Source organism: Gossypium arboreum, chromosome 6 (assembly GCF_025698485.1).
Source record: "Gossypium arboreum isolate Shixiya-1 chromosome 6, ASM2569848v2, whole genome shotgun sequence".
Taxonomy (NCBI): domain Eukaryota; kingdom Viridiplantae; phylum Streptophyta; class Magnoliopsida; order Malvales; family Malvaceae; genus Gossypium; species Gossypium arboreum.
Window position 1 is genome coordinate 88,042,294 of NC_069075.1, and position 9,986 is coordinate 88,052,279.

Below are 9,986 nucleotides of genomic sequence, written 5' to 3' on the forward strand. Positions count from 1 at the left end.
TAAAGACCTAAAATAAATAATAAAAAAAAGACAAGAAATCCCCCATTTTATTCTTTTGACTCATTCCCCTTGTCTTCTGATAAACTGTAATTTATACATATTTCTATCTCATGCTTAGCACATTTTATGGATGATTTTTCCTTAGATTTGGTGAATTTGATGCTCCTAATGCATTAATATCATATTTTATACTTAGGTAAGCATAAGAGAGTGAAAGGGACGAGAAACGGCCAAAAACGGAGAAAATGGGCTAACATACGAAATCAACACGGCCTGGACCTCCTCACACAGGCAGACCACACAGTCGTGTCAATTTGGCAGAATCAAAGCACGACTCACATGGGTGGACCACACGCCTGTGCCTATTTAACAGTCTTGACCACGGCCTGAAGTAATCGCACACGGGCGTGTTACACGGGCGTGTCCTTATCGAGCCCAAATTGAGTCCAATTCAGAAAAGGCTAATTTTGAGGGTTCTTAGGCATTCTAAAGCCTATAAATACACCCTATAGGAGGAGGAAAAGGGGGGATGTAGAGGAGGAAGTAGGGAACTGCTCAAGGAAAGCCGATTGATCCATCTTAGAAGCCGGATTCATCAACAAGACTGAAGATCTCCCATCAATTTCCCTTTAGGAGTTTTGGGTTTTTCTTTATGTCTTGTATTCATTATTCTTCTGGGATGTTTACCTTTTTAGTTATGAACTAAAACCCCTAAATAACTAAAGGGAATGAAACCTAAGACAGATCTTGTTATTATTATCTGAATTGTATGATAAATATTTGACTTGTTCTTAATTATGTGTTCTTAATTCTTATTTTGATATTCCAGGATATTGATTCAATTTAAGTTCTTATTCAGAGGAGGAATAGACCATGTCTAAGAGTACATTTGTCATAATTCAGTGGAGTTTATTGTGCGCCTAGAGATAGGGTGACAAGATTTTGTCGGATTAGGGTGAAACCTAATAAGGGGACCCATAGATTGAGTTAATGCAACCCTAGGGAGTTAATTAGAAAGAGATTTCAATTATTCAACCTCGTGTTAGACGTTGTTAGCCTCAAGAGGGATAATAATATAACTTAGGGATTTCTACGGATCAAGTCAAATGAATAAATCGTCCGATTCAGAGTCAAATAACAAGTGAAGTCTAGGTGGATTTTTCCTTAGATATTGTCTTAATTCAATCATTTTTCCAAAAGTAATTCCCCAATTCTATTTTTTTTGTATTCTTAGTTTAGTTAATTAGTTAGTTAAAACAAACCCCATTATTCTTAGGCTAGATAATAAAAAGATAGTCATTACTAGTACTTTTAGCTCCTTTGGGTTCGACAATTCGGTCTTGCTAAAGCTATACTACTTTTAGTTCCTTCATTGTGATAATAGTTAGTTTCAAGAACGATTCATTATAAATATTTAAAACCTGTCACGAATATCATGTAGCAAGTTTTTGGCGTCGTTGCTTGGGAACTAAGATATTAGGACCACTCGATTTTTATTATTTTAGCCATTTTACTTTTATTGCAATTTAAATTTTTATTTTCTTTTCTAACTCTTCATTTATTTTCCTCTGACAGGTTTTTCTAGTTTATGACCAGGAAAACCCGTCAGGACCATTACTGTTTGACAGTGAGATCAATCGCACAGTTCACAGAAACCAGAGAGAAATAAGGCGAAGCTTAAGATACACAGAGAACGAGCAAGAGGACGATATTCAAACCACAACCAAGGAGATGGTTGAAAATCAAAAAAACCTGATACCTCTTGCGATTGCTGTCAATCCAATAAATCAGAATCCTGCTCCGCGCACTATGTATGATTATGCTAAACCTTCTCTAACAGGAACTGAATCGAACATAGTTAGACCTACTATTGATGCAAATAATTTTGAACTGAAACCTAACAAAATTCAAATGATACAATAGTTTGTTCAGTTTGATGGTTTGCAAGACGATGATCCCAATGCTCACTTGGCAAATTTCCTAGAATTTTGTGATACCTTTAAAATTAATGGCATTTCTGATGACACCATTCGCCTTCGTTTATTCCCTTTTTCATTAAGAAACAAAGCTAAAAGTGGTTGAATTTGTTACCACAGGGGTCAATTACTATTTGGGAACAAATGACCGAAAAGTTCTTATTAAAATACTTTTCGCTGGCTAAAATGGCTAAATTACGTAATGATATCTCTTCTTTTTTACAGATGGATTTAGAAACACTCTACGATGCATGGGAGAGATATAAGGACCTTTTAAGAAGGTGCCCTCACCATGGGTTACTGCTTTGGCTACAGGTTCAAACGTTTCATAATGGCCTGAATCCTTCGACCCGGCAGATGATTGATGCAGCCGCTGGAGGAACCATCAATAATAAGACACCTGAAGATGCCTATGAATTTATAGAGGAGATGTCACTGAACAACTATCAATGGCAAGTCATGAGGACAAAGCCAACGAAAACAGCCGGTGTCTATAACGTCGATTCGGTCACCATGCTCTCTAATCAGGTAGAATTATTAAATAAGAAAATTGATGGTTTCCTTAGTTCTTCACAGGTTCACCCAGTGATGAGGTGCGATTCAAATGAAGGAGGAGCATGCATATAATATCAACCCTTCAACCCTAAAATCAAGGAGGAACAAGTCCAATATATGGGTAACAATAACTCTAGACCCCAAAATAACCCATATAGTAACACTTATAATGCATGTTGGAGGAACCATCCCAATTTCTCGTGGGGCAGTCAAAGAAATCAAAGGCCACAACATCCTCCGGGTTTTCAACAACCATCTTACCAGCAAGAAAAGAAGTCGAACCTTGAGGAGAAGTTAACAAAATTTATCTCAGTGTCAGAAACTCATTTTCAGAATACCGAGACAACACTCAAAAATCAACAAGCATTAATCCAGGGGCTTGAAACTCAGATTGGACAGCTTTCTAAGTTGATTTCCAAACGGCCACAAGGTAGCCTGCCAAGCAATACTGAATCTAACCCAATGGAGCAACTCAACACAATTGCCATTCAAGATGAGGAAGGGTTAGTGGCAAAACCAAGGCCAGAACCGGTGGTAAGCGAAGGTAAGAATAAGGTAGGCCAAAATAAACACAAATTGGTAAGTATAGAATATAAACCTCGTGTGCCATACCCCAATGCGACAAGGAAAAACCGCTCAGACGAACAATTTGGTAAATTCCTTAAACTTTTAAAGAAACTACATATTAACCTACCGTTTATTGAAGCACTTTCGCAGATACCGAACGCAGTCAAATTTTTAAAGAAGCTTCTAGCCAATAAACGAAAGTTAGGTGAAAGGTCGCATGTAGAGTTGAACGCGGTTTACTCAGCCATTCTTCAGAATAAGCTACCCAACAAACTAAAAGATCCAGGGAGTTTTACAATTCCTTGTTTAATTGGTAGTTTAGATGTTAATAATGCGTTGGCTGATCTAAGGGCTAGTATCAATATTATTCCTTACAAATTGTTTAAGCAACTAGGTCTAGGGAAACCCAAACAAACTAGGATGAGCATTCAATTAGCAGATAAAACAGTCAGATTTCCTAGGGGTATCATTGAAAAAGTACTCGTTAAAATTGACAAATTTATATTCCCAGTTGATTTTGTTGTTTTAGACATAGAAGAGGACAATAATGTTCCTTTAATTTTGGGAAGGCCCTTTTTAGTAACTGCTAGAACAATTATTGACGTTGGCACAGGCGAACTCACACTTCATGTAGGAGACAAAACAATCAACCTTCAAGCTCGCAACTCGAACAACACATCAAAAATTGAAGGTGATTGTACAAATTGTTCTGCTAAGATTGATCATACAGTGCAACCTATTTTACAGGAAATAAGTTCGAAGGACACACATGAGCCATGTTCAATCCACAACAAAGAATCTACCCATGAAGAATGAAGGTTACGAATTGAAGAGTTAGATGAATGACTGACATTTAAACTGAGAAAACACGATAAACCAAAACTGCGTCAGAACGAGCTTAATGCCTCACCAAATTAACTTAAGGTTGGAGATAAAGTTTCATTAGATGCCACATATCCTCACATTGACACTGCCAAACCAAATGAATAAATTCCTCTTACGGTACTTAGCATTTTCCCATTTGGTACAGTTGAGGTAAGTCATCCCAAATTCGACACCTTTAAGATAAACAATACCCGCCTAAAACCTTATTTTGATGGGATTCATTGAAGGAATGAGGAGTATAAACCCCTCGAACCACCATGACCATTCACTAGAGAGGTAAGTCGAGCTTAGACTATAAATAAGCGCTTCTCGGGAGGCAACCTGAGCACTAACAATATTAATTTTTTTAAATTTTAGTTTTAACATCTAACATACTAACCGACTCATGGAACGCAGGCTTTCTAAAGCACATACGGCCAGGCACACGGGTGTGCTTTAGGCCGTCTGAAAACAGGGCAAAATTTCCCCAACACAGGATGTGATAAGTCGCAATAGCCGTGCATTGGGATCGTGGGTGAACCTGCCAAAACAACATGGGCGTGCGACACGCCCGTCTCTTAGAATCGTGGTTGAACCTAAGCAAATAGCACGGGCATTCGCCACACCCGTGTTTTGAAACCGTGGGTGAACCTGTCAATTTAACACATGCGTGCGCCTGCATACACGGGCATGGGAGAAGCGAATAGAGATTGACACGGCTGTGCAACATGGCCGTGTACACCAATGTGCCTAATTTTGAAAAACTACGAAATGCACGAGCTAAGATTAGAGCACACGGGCGTGCCCTACGGCCATGTGCCCCAATTTCTCTATAAACAGATATTATTTATTTTATTTTATTTTTATCTCTATATTTTGAAATTATTTTTTATTTCCTTTTAATATTATTTTATCCTGGGTTTTTACAATTTTTATTCTTCGGCTATTTCACTACGAGTAATTATGCTTCAGTATATCTCTTACAGAGTTCCTAATTTTATCACAGTCAGAAAGAGCTCCAAAGCTCATCCTCGCATAGGAACTAAAAACTCCCCTGGGAAAGGACTTATGGACTAATGAACCTCTACCACCACTAGAGTATCCTCCTCCACTCTCACGCTGTTTATTCTCCAAAACTCCAGTTCAAGGAATTCATTCATCATTCAGGAAGTTTCACTTCTCTCCTTATCTTATGATTATAAATCTATCTTTTTCAATGTATCTACCTCTGTAAATTGAGGGAAATGTACAACTTAAGTATGGGGGGTCTTTTATATCAGAAAAATCCCTGAATTTTGTTTTATTCTCATACGATCTTCTCATATCATTATTAGAATGAATTCCAATTAGTCTATAATGTTTATTGATATATCTTGAATTAAAACATAGGCATTTATGCATTGATTGTTTAAACTTTAAAATATTAGGGAATCAAGCATGATAAGTTGATTTTTGAAGAATTAAAAACTTTTAGGTTGTTTTCCCAAGTTTAGGTATTACCTTGAGTTGGAATTCCCAAGTTTAAACATTAAAAAGCCATAATTTTTGTGATATCTTGAGCCTTGAGAGCATCTATTATTTCTTTCATGCTCACTTTCATTATGAGTGCCTCAGTATTGAATTGTTAATATAGAACTTGAATGACTATGCATGTAAGACCACACCATTTGATTTGATTTGTCAAAATGATAAAGGCACTTAGGTTTAACCCACTTACTCCATAAAAGCCTACCTTCACAATTAACCCTTAGTGAACCCCCTTGAGTCTAACAGCCCATTCATTGACTTACCCTCAATATTAACCCATAACCCATTATTGTTTAAATCCCCTAAATTAATTTAATCCCTATTTTTGTCGAGATTTGAGTTGGAATAGTTGCTTAGCTATGTTTTTTTTTTTATTTTGTGATTTGACTTATTCTTAAAAAAAAATACATGTATACATATTAGTAATAGTGATTTTCTAAGCTAAAGAAGTTAAAATTCCATATTCTGAGAAAAAGCTCTATTGTACGCAATTGATGACTAGTCATTTTTCTAGTTAGGCAATTTTTCAATTCAATCTCGATTCTAACCCTTTCTTTCAGCTTGTGACTACACCCTCTAACCAATGCCACGTTACAACCCCCTAAAGACCTTTTGATTGATGTTTCATCTCAATTTATAGTGGTGGAAATTTGATTTTCATGCAAGCCTATGGTAGTGACTTTTCATTATTGACTATTGAGTGCTTCATTTATTGTCCTTAAACACCTCGAGTGATTTGAGTGAATCTTTAGTGAGGATGTAAAACTCTATGATATTTTGAATCAAAGGTGATTACTTGGATGAGGGGAGACACCTATGTTTTCATGATAAAATGCTCAACTTGGAATGTTTGAAACTTTGATGTTCTTTCAGTTGAATTGTCAATGTATGATTACCTATGGATTATTTTGAGATATTATCGATAGAAATTATAAGTTGAGAAGAATTTATTTTGATTATGAGTTGAGGATTTTGCTTAAGGACAAGCAAATGCTTAAGTGTGGGGGTATTTGATAAACCGCAATTTATACATATTTCTATCCCATGCTTAGCACATTTTATGGATGATTTTTCCTTATATTTGGTGAATTCGATGCTCCTAATGCCTTAATTTCATATTTTATACTTAGGTGAGCATAGGAGAGTGAAAGGAATGAGAAACGGGCCAAAAACGGAGAAAATGGGCTAACGTACGAAACCAACACGGCCTAGACCTCCTCACACGGGCAGACCACACGACCATGTCAATTTGGCAGAATCAAAGCATGACTCACACGGGTGGACCACACGCCCGTGCCTATTTAACAGGCTTGACCACAGCCTGAAGTAATTGCACACGGGCGTGTCTCTGTCGAGCCCAAATTGAGTGCAATTCGGAAAAGGCCAATTTTGAGGGTTCTTAGGCATTCTAAAGCCTATAAATACACCTTAGAAGAGGAGGAAAAGGGGGACACGGAAGAGGAAGTAGGGAACTACTCAAGGAAAGCCGATTGATCCATCTCAAAAGCCGGATTCATCATCAAGACTGAAGATCTCCCATCAATTTCCCTTTAGGAGTTTTGGGTTTTTTCTTTATGTTTTGTATTCATTATTCTTCTGAGATGTTTACCTTTTTAGTTATGAACTAAAACCCCTAAATACCTAAGGGGAATGAAACCTAAGACAGATCTTGTTATTATTATCTGAATTGTATGATAAATATTTGACTTGTTCCTAATTATGTGTTCTTAATTCTTGTTTTGATATTCCAGGATATTGATTGAAGTTAAGCTCTTATTCAGAGGAGGAATAGACCCTTTCTAAGAGTACATTTGTCATGATTAAGCGGAGTCGATTGCGCGCCTAGAGATAGGGTGACAAGATTTTGACGGATTAGGGTGAAACCTAATAAAGGGATCCATAGATCAAGTTAATACAACCCTAGGGAGTTAATTAGAAAGAGATTTCAATTATTCAACCTAGGGTTAGATGTTATTAGTCTCAAGAGGGATAATATTATAACTTAGGGATTTCTACAGATCAAGTCAAATGAATAAATCATCCAATTCAGAGTCAAATAACAAGTGAAGTCAAGGTGGATTTTTCCTTAGGTAACGTCTTACTTCAATCGTTTTTCCAAAAGTAATTCCCCAATTCTATTTTCTGTGAATTCTTAGTTTAGTTAATTAGTTAGTTAAAATAAACCCCATTATTCTTAGGTTAGATAATAAAACGACAGTCATTACTAGTACTTTTAGTTCCTTTGGGTTCGACAATCCGATCTTGCTAAAGCTATACTATAGTTCAATAGGTACACTTGCCTTCATCATGACAATAGTTAGTTTCAAGAACGATTCATTATAAATATTTAAAACCTGTCACGAATATCACGTATCATCTTCTTTAGCTCCTTCTCTGCTTGTATAATCAGTATTGTCCATCCATGTCTTAAAGATAGCATCCAGGAACTCAGGAACAAAAGTGCTAGAGATATTCTTAAAAGTATTTTGAATCGAATCATCTCTAATTTTTGCATATTTCCAGTAAGTATGTTGTTGATTTTGCATGAACTTGCACATATCCATCAACATTGACAACTCTGATTTCCTTGAAGTACTTGCAGAAGTCGGCAAGGGAGTTTTATATTTAGGTTCAACACTTAGCTTGACTGGTTCTTTTTCTGGCTCAACCCTTGGTTCAGGGTCTTCAACTAGTTCCTTCTCAGATTCTTCTTCTTGATGTTTGAAATCGATGCGATTTGATTTAGTTCGTTGACTCCTCGATTACTGCTCGATTGATTCTTCTTGCTCACCTAGATTCAGCTCATGCACCTTCTCTATTAACCTTTCTAGATCATGACTTGTAATGCACCCTTAGACATATTGTCCCTTCAAATTCGCTTGTGTTTTAACACGAGCCCTTAAGAAAAGTGAAGTGATTAATGATGGTAAATAAGCACTTCCGGTCTTCTTTTTAGCACAGTCATAAATCTCCTTGAGAATAATTTTCCCAACATTAATGGACTTTTCTGTCAAGATTGCATATAACAAGAGCATTTGTTCCATTAAGATTGTGGAACTGTGTGAGATAGGCATAAAACTATAGCGAACAAAATAAAACCATACATTTGCTATTGGTTTTAGATATTCCCTTCGGCAAGAATGTCTCCTATACATTCTTATAATCCATTAGGATCTCGGATTTGTTACAACACCAAGCACTTGTTGAACAAAATCCCAATTGATGTTGTTCATCAAAGGGTAGTACACATCTTCTTCAACATCAGGTAAGTTAAACAAATCATTGATGGACTTAGAGGTAAGAGGTACCTTTTTCTTTCGAACGATGACCTCAGTGGCATCTTGTGTGGTCAAACTTGCATAGAACTCTCGAATTAGTTCATCATATGGAAGTGAACGAGCATCACAAAATCGTTCCCACTTGAGAGCATTGATTGTTTTTCTAATTGGCACAGGGACAACCATCAAGTCATTACTATTCAAGTTAAAACCTTTTTCCAGCATCATAGGTTGATGCTTCAAAATTGAATCAAATCTCTTTTTCATTTCTTCATCGATCACAATCGGGTTTTCAGGAGTATTCTTTGATGATCTAGTTCTTTTGCGAGACATGGTATTTTCCCAAAAATTCGGCAAAGTTTTGCTTACAGGGGAAGAAGAGAAATCGGCAAGTGGGTAGGACTTGCTCGGCAAACCTTACGACGGCGAAGAGGTTGTGGTGGCGATAGGAGATTTCAGTAAAGGGGAAATGAACTAAGGTTTCTTTCAAGATTTGAGGTTGACGGCACAAGAGAAAAGTTTAAAAATTTTTTGGGGTTTAAGTAAATTGCTTTGAGGGATATGAAAAATAGTAGAATGAAGAGGGGTTTATATAGGGAAAATTTAGGGCAACATGTAGCAAAAACTTAGCTACATTAGGGTTACTTAGGCGGCAAGCAATGGAAGTGGCGACAATAGGTGTGGAATTTTTCCTCTTCTTGCTGTCTTGGGCCTCAAATTCAGACTATATCTTACTAAAGAAACAGATTAGTACTTGGGTCAAATTTGACACCCTTTATTAACATAAAAATTTAAACAAAACAAATGAAACTAAAAGAAATTTTAAATCTTAATTAGAAAATTTCTTCTCAATAAATTACATTAAATTAATTCCCAAGAAAGGTTGGAAGGGTTACAGCAATCCTGCTTAAGTTTGAATTTCCTTAGACAGAATTAGTTAAATGTACTAAATTAAGAAAATAAATCTTAATTATTTATTTATTTACAAAACAAGTTTGTGAAAAATCAAGGGTCTTTTAATTTGAACTAGGATTCAACTCGCTCAACTTCACCATCCCAATAATGTTTGAGACAATGACCATTAACTTTAAACATACCTACGTGATTGTCGTATAATTCAACAGCTCTATAAGGATAAACTTAATAGATGGTATAAGGTATCAGGATTTTAGCTTCCCAGGAAATAACTTCAGCCTTGAATTGAACAATAAAACCTTCT

General features: G+C 36.4%; 1 non-coding gene across 1 annotated transcript; it reads right to left on the reverse strand.

Moving 5' to 3' along the window:
- Window positions 1-2,168: 2,168 nt before the first annotated feature.
- LOC128294779 (small nucleolar RNA R71) lies at window positions 2,169-2,275 on the reverse strand. The gene has a single exon (XR_008285086.1). It is a non-coding gene; the product is annotated as a small nucleolar RNA R71 (small nucleolar RNA).
- Between the last annotated feature and the right edge of the window lie 7,711 nt (window positions 2,276-9,986).